Source organism: Haliotis asinina, chromosome 3 (assembly GCF_037392515.1).
Source record: "Haliotis asinina isolate JCU_RB_2024 chromosome 3, JCU_Hal_asi_v2, whole genome shotgun sequence".
Lineage (NCBI taxonomy): Eukaryota > Metazoa > Mollusca > Gastropoda > Lepetellida > Haliotidae > Haliotis > Haliotis asinina.
The window spans coordinates 36,922,870-36,932,155 of NC_090282.1; the positions used below are offsets into that span (position 1 = coordinate 36,922,870).

The 9,286-nt window shown below is 40.2% G+C and overlaps 1 long non-coding RNA gene across 1 annotated transcript; it reads left to right on the plus strand.

Moving 5' to 3' along the window:
* Nucleotides 1-3,412: 3,412 nt before the first annotated feature.
* LOC137276860 (uncharacterized) lies at nt 3,413-8,666 on the plus strand. Its single transcript, XR_010956586.1, has 3 exons — nt 3,413-3,518; nt 5,994-6,057; nt 8,571-8,666. It is a non-coding gene; the product is annotated as an uncharacterized lncRNA (long non-coding RNA).
* Nucleotides 8,667-9,286: the final 620 nt, after the last annotated feature.

Sequence of the window (9,286 nt, forward strand, 5' to 3'; positions counted from 1 at the left end):
CAATTATGTTGCCTACAACGTCCATATCTACATCTCGACGTATAGATCATTGCCGTTAGCAAGCTATGTTAAATAAACATGATAACGGTGTAAGGATAAGTTAGTCATCTGCATGACTGTGGCTAAGTCCTTCAATATGCTTTGCTGCAGCTTAAGGATGTTTGCTTGTCCTGGGTAGCCTACCAATCCCATTTTCCTGCGCACTGTGTTCAGCTTAGAGGCATGTTTGCAGTTGGGGTTATCAGTTCAATTTTCAAGGACGAACAGCGATGTGAGACAGGGCCAGTGTCAGTGTGACAAAATGTTACCGAACAAGGAAGTACAGTCTACGGGAGATAACCCAGACACAAAAACACCATACCCACGTGAATAACTTTAGTTTTAGGCCTCACTCAGCAATATTCCAGGTATATAATCGAGTCTGAATCAGACAAACCGGTGATCTACAGCATGAGCATCTATGTAGTCAATTTGGAAACGATAACATGTGTCAACCAAGGCAGCGTGCCTGACCACCGGATCCCGTTAGTCGCCTCTAAGGCGAATATGGGTTACTTCTAACCCGGAACTTTACGGGTTTTATACCACAGAAATCCATCAAAGGTATCAAACGATGGTTTGGGTCTGCGTTATCTACAGTGTTAGTAAATGTACCGGGTTTTCAACGTTAAGGTGGAACCTTTACGGGATTGTGCGTCAATGAGTTAGCAACATTCCAGCAATATCATCACGGGGGACACCAGCAACGGGGTTAGTTCCCATGTGGGGCATTGGATTGTGTATTTGCATGTAATATGTGTCGCCCTTTCTGTTAAAGTTTTCATATGTACTCCATAGTTTGGTAAGAATGTCACAGTGTCGTTAAGCTCCAAAGTAGCTCTATACATAAACGTATAGGAGAGGGATGAGGAGAGAGAAAGATTTCGTGTGCGTTTGTCACAAGATTTTCAACATTTACCCTCTAGTAACATGGACCTGCTTCTGACGAAAACTGGCAGTTGTACAGTTTGAAGTAGATCTAAACTCCTCGTCTCAGCTACTTATCAGAAATCGTATACTTTGAAATATTTAATGCTGGTAATAATCAAAACACGTTTTTCACAAGTTTACATTTGGAATATCTTACATGATATTCTCAGAAATAGACGCCTCGGTGTAAGTCACAGTATTCGGTGAACACGCTTAAGAAAATGACAAAAAGTGTTTCCGATTTTCACGAATTTCAGAATCTTTTTTAGTCTGTTATGTTTATATATGTACTAAAATAACATTTGAGTGACTTACAAATTCAACCCTTGACAGATAATCCGTCGTTCTTCGTGACTCATTTTCGTAGATCGATGCTCATGCTGTTATCATTGTCTGGTCGAGACTCGACTATTTACAGACCACCCGCCGCTGTACATAATTGCTGAGTGCGGCCTAAAACAAAACTCATTCACTCTTTGTGACTCGTTACGTGAAATCATAAAGACACACGCTTTAATATAATAACGACATTTGAGAGTGCCTCGTTCACGTTGTTAACATACCCATACAATGGCGTCATTTCACGCTTCACAAAATTCTGACTACTTCAGTAATTAGTAATTTATGATGACGGGACTGGCTGGGTTGTATTGTCAACGTGTCCATATAAAACAAGCCATTAAGTATTACAATTGCCTTGACATTTCAAAAGTCCGAGAGTTGAGCTGATCTGAATATCGTAATTAAAGATTAACTGTTGTTAGGTTACTTCGGAACAAAGACCCCCATACTTGGTTTAATTATGCATTGATAAATATAGCAATTTGTAGTAATTTTCTAAATTAACTCCTGGACGATAAAGGCACGGAATTCTCGGAAGAGACGCTTTTGGAGAACTATAGTAATTTACAGACCAAACTTTGTTCTCGCTGGAAAGTCTCTTAACCGGAAACCGGAGAACAGAGGATATGGTTCAGCTTTCATCATACGAGTGAGAGATTCAGTTTAGTTTTACGCCTCTTTTAGCAATAGTCCAGAAATATCACAGCGGGGGACACCAAAAATGAGCTTCACACATTGTACCTATTAGAGGTGTGACGATACAGAAAATTCACGATACGATACGTATCGCGATATCTTGAGACGATATGATTCGATTCAATGGACATCACGATATGCTATCCTTAGATATTTTCTTTACAACTGTCTTTTTTTTTTATATCAAGAGGCAGTGTAAATTTTGGCATAACCGTCAGTTTGTAGTGAAAATGAACAATTTTAACGTCAACGATACGTATCACTGTATGAAAACAAGTATCAATATGTTTATCGTCCGATGTCGTCACAACTCTAGTACCTATGATGGGAATCGAACCCGGGTCTCCGGTGTGTCGAGCCAACGATTTAACCACTAGGTTACCCAACCACCTCTTCATACAAAGTCACTTGTATAAAACGATCACACGAGAATGTAATGCGTCAGTGGGCGAGTGAGTGACTGAGTTTAAATAATGGTTTCGTTGATCCCATGAGAATAGGTCTGGTGGTGGCAAACCTGGAAATAATCTGGGATCGGAACACAGGATCATGGGCTTCCACTACGCTTCAGGGATGAAACTCTGAACAAGACCGATGAAGATACCGTTTCGAATCGCTCTTCAGCAACCCATGCTGAAGACAAACAAACAAACCCAAAACTCACCAAGGCCTTAACGAATTATCCGAACCGCCGAAGTTCCGCTCGTAATTCAGGCAATTTATCCACAACGCCACAGAGATAGTCCAGAAACTTTGAAAATAATCAGAAGCAATATCATTATGATCATTGTATTGACAACAACAAAGCACACGAATCGCTTAAAACATAGTGAGTGAGTGAGTATGGTTTTATGCCTCTGTTAGCATTGTTCCAGCACCATGACGGCAGGGGTTACCAGTAATGGGCTTCACACCTAGTAACCATGTGGGAAATCGAACCCGTGTCTTCGACGTGATGAGTGGACACTTTAACCACTAGGCTGCCCTACCTCTCACTTAAAACATAGCCGTACTGTGATAAGAGCTTGGAACACTAATCACAGTACGAATACAGACTGGACCAAACACAGAAATGTTCACAGTCCAGGTTTGAGTACACTTAGGTTGATGAGAACCGTGTTCTAGAAAACCAATTTGGAAAGAAGACCCGATTAATTAAATTAATTTTCACAAATCCTTCTTGAAACACCATTATCAGTTTTGCTGGTTTATAATGAAGGTGTATCACTCCATAAAACATGGCTGCTACGTTTTATAGAAGACAAACACTGCTAAAATGATCTCACGGTGTGTTTGAAACGACAGACGTAACATAAATTAGCAATACTACGGTAGTGGTCGTTGACATTTCAACGACAATATGCTAACTGCTGACTGTTTAGACTTAATATGAGTGAATGATTTCAGAAGATGACTCCAACAAGATCAGGGACCGCAGCAAGACCACAAGATGAATCCTTCCGGTGTTGTCTCCATGTTTCTCGTGGTCCTAATGCTTCTAACTTACACGGGTAAGAACATTCAGTAGCTTCAGAGTGAGTGAGTGAGTGTAGTTTTTCGCCGCACTTAGCAATATTCCAGCTGTATGGCGGTGGTCTTTAAATAATCGTGTTTGGACCAGACAATCCTGTGATCAACAGGCTGGGCATCGGCCGGCGCAATTGGGGACCGATGACATCTCAACCAAATCTGCGAGCCTGACCACTCGATCACGTTAGTCGCCTCTTACGCCAATGCTCGCCTTTTATGGCAAGTATGGGTTGCTGAAGGCCTATTCTACCCCGGACCTTCACGGGAACAGTAGCTTCAGAGTTGTCTTATAAGGTGACTTTTTATTCGTTATATACATATAAATTTTCTGCAGAAAGTTTGTTTTAGCACACAGTGCTTCTAACGCTTTGTCAACATGAATTTGACAGAAAAAAGATTTAAAACATGAATTGAAAAGGAGTCCCAGTAAGAAGGGGATTGCGATAAGTGCGGTTGAGGCAGTAGGAGACAGACTAAGTACACCAAAAAGTTAACGGATGTTTTTGAATGTAACATTTTTGACAATTAAAAAGTCTGTATTCGTGTAGTGTTGCTGTAAAAGTGGAATTTCCATATATATAATAGTGGTCTTGAAGGGCTTAACGAATTTGAGCAGAAAATTCTTTTTACGTTTACGTTTTTTTGGTTGATCCAGTATTGATAAAGGACACGTGATCAATGATGATGATAACTGTGAAAATTCTATCAATGGCAAATGAAAATACTTAGTCTAATATGTAACTTGTATCTCTCGGTTCAAGACAAACTCAAAATGTTGTACACCCGTAGGTAGGTTCTTTTCAAAACCCATTATTACTACAAATCCGGTGTGGACATGGGCGTCGCGGATTGGTTACGTTGCTCCAAATTTTAATGGCTTGGCATACTGTTACAGGCACCACTCCAGTTCTCTGTCTCAAAAGTTTTTGTGTTTATTCATAATAGTACAAGATGATAAGTTAACGCTTTTGGGGTGAGTTGGTTGATATATATTGGTTTACGCCGCAGTCAGTGATACTCCCGTCACATAATTGCTTGTACAGGGACGGTTGATAGCTTAGAGGTTAAAGCGTGTGCCTGTCACGTGGAAGACCCGGGTTCGTTTCCCATATGAACACAATGTGTGAAGCCCATTTTGGTGTTCTACTACGGCGGCTTTTAGAACCATTCCAGTAATATCAGGGAGATACCAAATGAATCCGGCTCTACCCCTGGACAGAGTGAGCTGGGTTTTGAGCAATATTCCAGCATTTTCAGCTTCATATATAATACCCATTTGGGGAATCGAACCCGGGTTTTCGGCGTGACGTGCGGACGCTGTAACCAGAAGCCTATCCCATCGGCCAACATGGAGCAAAATTTTATGGACATCAACTTCTTTGCTACGTGAGTGCGACGTTTTGATACAGTTTCTTATACCATTGTCCCTGCTTGACAACGATACAAGGAACTGCATCGAAGCGTCGCACTCGCTAAAGAAAGAAGTTGTTATCCTTGAAATATTGTTCTATATTGTACGTCCCAACTTCTAAAATACCATTCAGACAAGTTACCCTACCGCTCCCCACACCTTGGAGGCGAGGTCCAAATTTTGACACCAGAAACGACTGTAAGGCAGACACGTTTTGAAATGTAAAGGTTTCATACCTTTATTGTTACTTGAATCACTTATGCCTTATAATATATATTTTTAATTTGTCTCCCACATGTGACAGTTTTGTGAATAATACTGGCTGCACTGTGCTTTCGAACCTTGACACATAACAAAGGATTTGTCCCGTGCAAGTCAACAAGTAATAGAGACGAGACAGCTGTCAATCACATGCAATAGACAAGGCTTCAAATGTCAGTGTCGCCAATGACTGCTATTATCGCGCCATGTTTCAGGCATTTATAAGAATGCCTTTGATGGTTAATGTCTGATATGTTAGTAATTGCACAATTTTTTCTGATTGTATTCTTCAGTTGTATACCGTGTCACATTGTCCACTGTGAATGTCTGCGTCAGGAAACGAATGACTCAGCTCTCGTTAAAGCCTATTTCGTAATGGGTGCCTATTTTGAAATGATAAATAACAGAACGTTAAGATTTGATTTTTTTAACTGCAATCACTTGAGAAACAAAACAGTTACATAACGTACATTAAAACTGACAACAAAACGAAGACGCGATCATAATATAATGCATGTTTGGTGTCTAACGTTAAACTTAACCCGTTGGCTCAGCGAACACACAAAAAATCTATAAGTGATTTTCAAGGGTGGGTGGCTGAGTGTGTGTGTGTGGGGGTGGGGGGGGATTTTTTTGTAAAACATACAAAAACAAAAAACAAACAAACGAACAACAACAAAAAAAACCCGCATAAGACGTGCTACTGAAATGTATCGTAGAAAATTATCGCATAGTTTCACATGTTCCTGTGTTCCAATATCAACAACTTGTCTTCCTGTTCCAGTCTCCGGATCTTACATTAACACTGTGGTGGAGGATGACAAATCTGTCAGTGAAGTAAACAAAGAGTGAGTATTCCATGCAAGTTATAATTGTCAACTGTATGCTGACGTTGGGTACCACCGTTTAAGCGTCAATAATACTCAGGCGTTCCGGATCTGAACAGACCCCAGCAATCTAAATGTTTGTAGTAAATGGAACTAAAATAAACAGCATGAATATTTAATATAAACAAGCTATCAGCAGATTAAACCACACGAGATAAACGATTATTTTTAAATGGTTTATTTTACTCAAACATTTAACGTAGTCATGCACATATTTTCAAATTGGATTTAGTTGAAGAGGATTTTACCTTTTCACATTTTCGGCTAGACAAACGTTATGGTGGATATTAAAGATAAAGACTAAATGACTACAGTCTTTCTCATCTCGATATAGATTTGCAGCTATAATTTCGACTGCTCATTCAGTAGGTAGTGGAACAAAAGGATATCTATCATTTCATCTCTTCTACTTGTTTGGACATTATGTCATTAAAAGGGCAAGAAAAGATAACTCTTGCCCTAAAACTTAAGGTCATAATCCGAAAGCTGACGCAGAGATTGTCTTTATAATATTCTGCATATGTGTATCCATATGAATATCAATAGTGCTATAGTCCCCTTTCGTGTTATCTAAACGGTTCCTTTGTTTATGTAATAAACTGTGATTTATAATACATCAAGTCAAATCACATGCAAACACTAGCGTAAATAGCGTTGCCCAACAGATAAAAAATGACCAGTCATTCTGTATCCGAACGAAGGCCAGCAAAGGTTGGGAACGAAGACATCCGTTTCTTCACAGGGTTGTGCTCGTAGATTTCCAACCTCATACTTAATAATAACTCGCGTACACTATATCTAATTTAACATTTTAAGCGCCACTCGTGGCATGTAAAATCGTTCATCGCCTCCTTTACCCCTGTCAGCTCCACCGGCCAATAAACCGTTTTACATTAATGGCGATAAGCACTATTTTGTAACTAAACATTTGTCACCGAATCAAGCAAAAGCATATTCAGGAATCGGAACAAAAAGCTTCACATGGCTATACAAAATGCTCCGTTAGCTAGGCAAGTATTCATGACCTATGTCATGCTGACTATGTGAAAACAATTGCCTGATGAGTAAAGATAGTTTTGTAAAGTATTTTATGTAGATAGATTGGCAATTGACCTATCTGTTTGTTAGATCATCCAAATGATGCCATTATCCCCAAACACGGTATTTATATACAATCGGCGTAACTTAAATATGACCTTTGTATCATTAAGATACTGACCCGGTAACATCATCGCCATTAAATACAAACACGGGAGAGCCCATGTACAGTTGTTTTTAAAGGTTTAAACGTGTGATGGTTTTACACTTATCAAAAAGACTGTTTTGCAGTTATTCTTAATATGAAGTTCTATCTCTAGATAATACCATTGTGCTATACTGACGATCCACAGAGTAAGCGAAAAGTGTATGATATTTTACACTACTGTAAGCGATATTCAAGCAAATTCACAGTGTGGGACACAGAAAAGACTACATTGTACCCATGCGGGGAATCGAACAGGGGTCTTCGGCGTGACGAGTGAACGATTTAACCAATAGGCTACCCCCACTCCTAACCCGAAACAATAAATCAGCTTTGCAATGTAGAGAAGTGTCCGTTAGTCGTGTCCGAAATTCATGATGTGGAGTTGGAATCCCACATGCACTGTGATTATAACACAGGTGTGTTAGCACATTACCGCTCAGTGACGTGTGTTAAGGTTTCAACGTAATATCGATACAGATTCGCAAAAAAGACAAAGGAAAAACACTCAACGGCTTCTTTGTTTGATGTTTAAAGCCGCATTCTGCAACTCTCCAGTAATATGGAAGCACTCCTTCATTACTCGAGTCTGGGACGGGTAATCCAATGATCAATAGCATGAATAACTTCTCTGAGAAGCATTTAGATGTTGGAACAGTAAGGGAGGATGACAATACATGAATGAACAACTTCTTTACTATGACAGACGTGTGCTCTGCATGTTCCTGAGTGTGGTGTAGGTTTCCTCTGTACGAACTGACTGAAGGTAGTTGTTTTTCGGCGATGGTGTGTAGTGAGTACCCTGGCCATGCGGTGTTGGTGTATCCTTTCTTTGACGAGATGTTGCTCTCATAGCAATAAAGAATTTGTTCATCCATATATTGTCATCCTGTAATCCTTCCTTAGCATGCGACCCGTGAAGGTCCCGGGGTAGAATAGGTCTTCAGCAACCCATGCTTGCCATAAAACGCGACTATGCTTGTCGCAAGAGGCGACTAGCAGGATTGGGCGGTCAGGCTCACTGACTTGGTTGACACGTGTCATCGGTTCCCAGTTACGCAGATCGATGCTCATGTTGTTGATCTCTGGATTGTCTGGTTCAGACGTTTTTAATTTACAGATCATATAGCTGGAATATTTCTGAGTGCGGTGTAACACTCAACTCACTCACTCAATCCTTAGCATTAATAACGTAACCAATAAATAATCTGACTATGTCGTATACTTGCAGGGTCAAAAAGAAACACGTGAGCCGATCTAACGACTGCCGGGATTTTGGGGACGACTGTGGTTGGTTCAGCGGCTGTTGTGAGGGAATGTCGTGTCAGTATGACTCTTTGGGCCTTATACCAGCAATATTATGGTGTGGAACCCCAGAAATGCCCCTCACATATTCAGGGGCGTAGCTACCATGATAGGAAAAAACCCGGGCTTACGCAAGATTGTTGCTAAAAAGGCTGGGCAAACACACAAATTGAATACTATCTACATATAAAGCTTTGCAACCTATCAGGCTTGCACGAAAACGTCTGCACTGCTACGCGCCTGATACTTGTAGAGCTCATGCCGTTATCAAGATCAGGAAACAGCAGTCGTTATGTATTCCATTCTATAAAATAACAAATTGTTTACATGTCCTTTGGAACCCGTAAAAAATCTTAACACTTCGACGTCATCGGAATGCGTGGCATTTCACACCAATGCCTTCAATGTATGTTCCTTTGTAGATACAAGACATAACATCCATAGATACAGTCTGTGGTTAAAAGTATTGCATTTATTTCTTATCCATCAAGATCGTGTCTGTGCATTATTTGACGTGCATGATGAAATAGTGAAAATTAAATGCACGATAGGAAGACATAGAGAGAGAACTGTCGCTGCAATTTGACAGTTTCGTCTGCCAATATTTGCTGTACTTCCGGTGACCTTCACAACAACCATAGT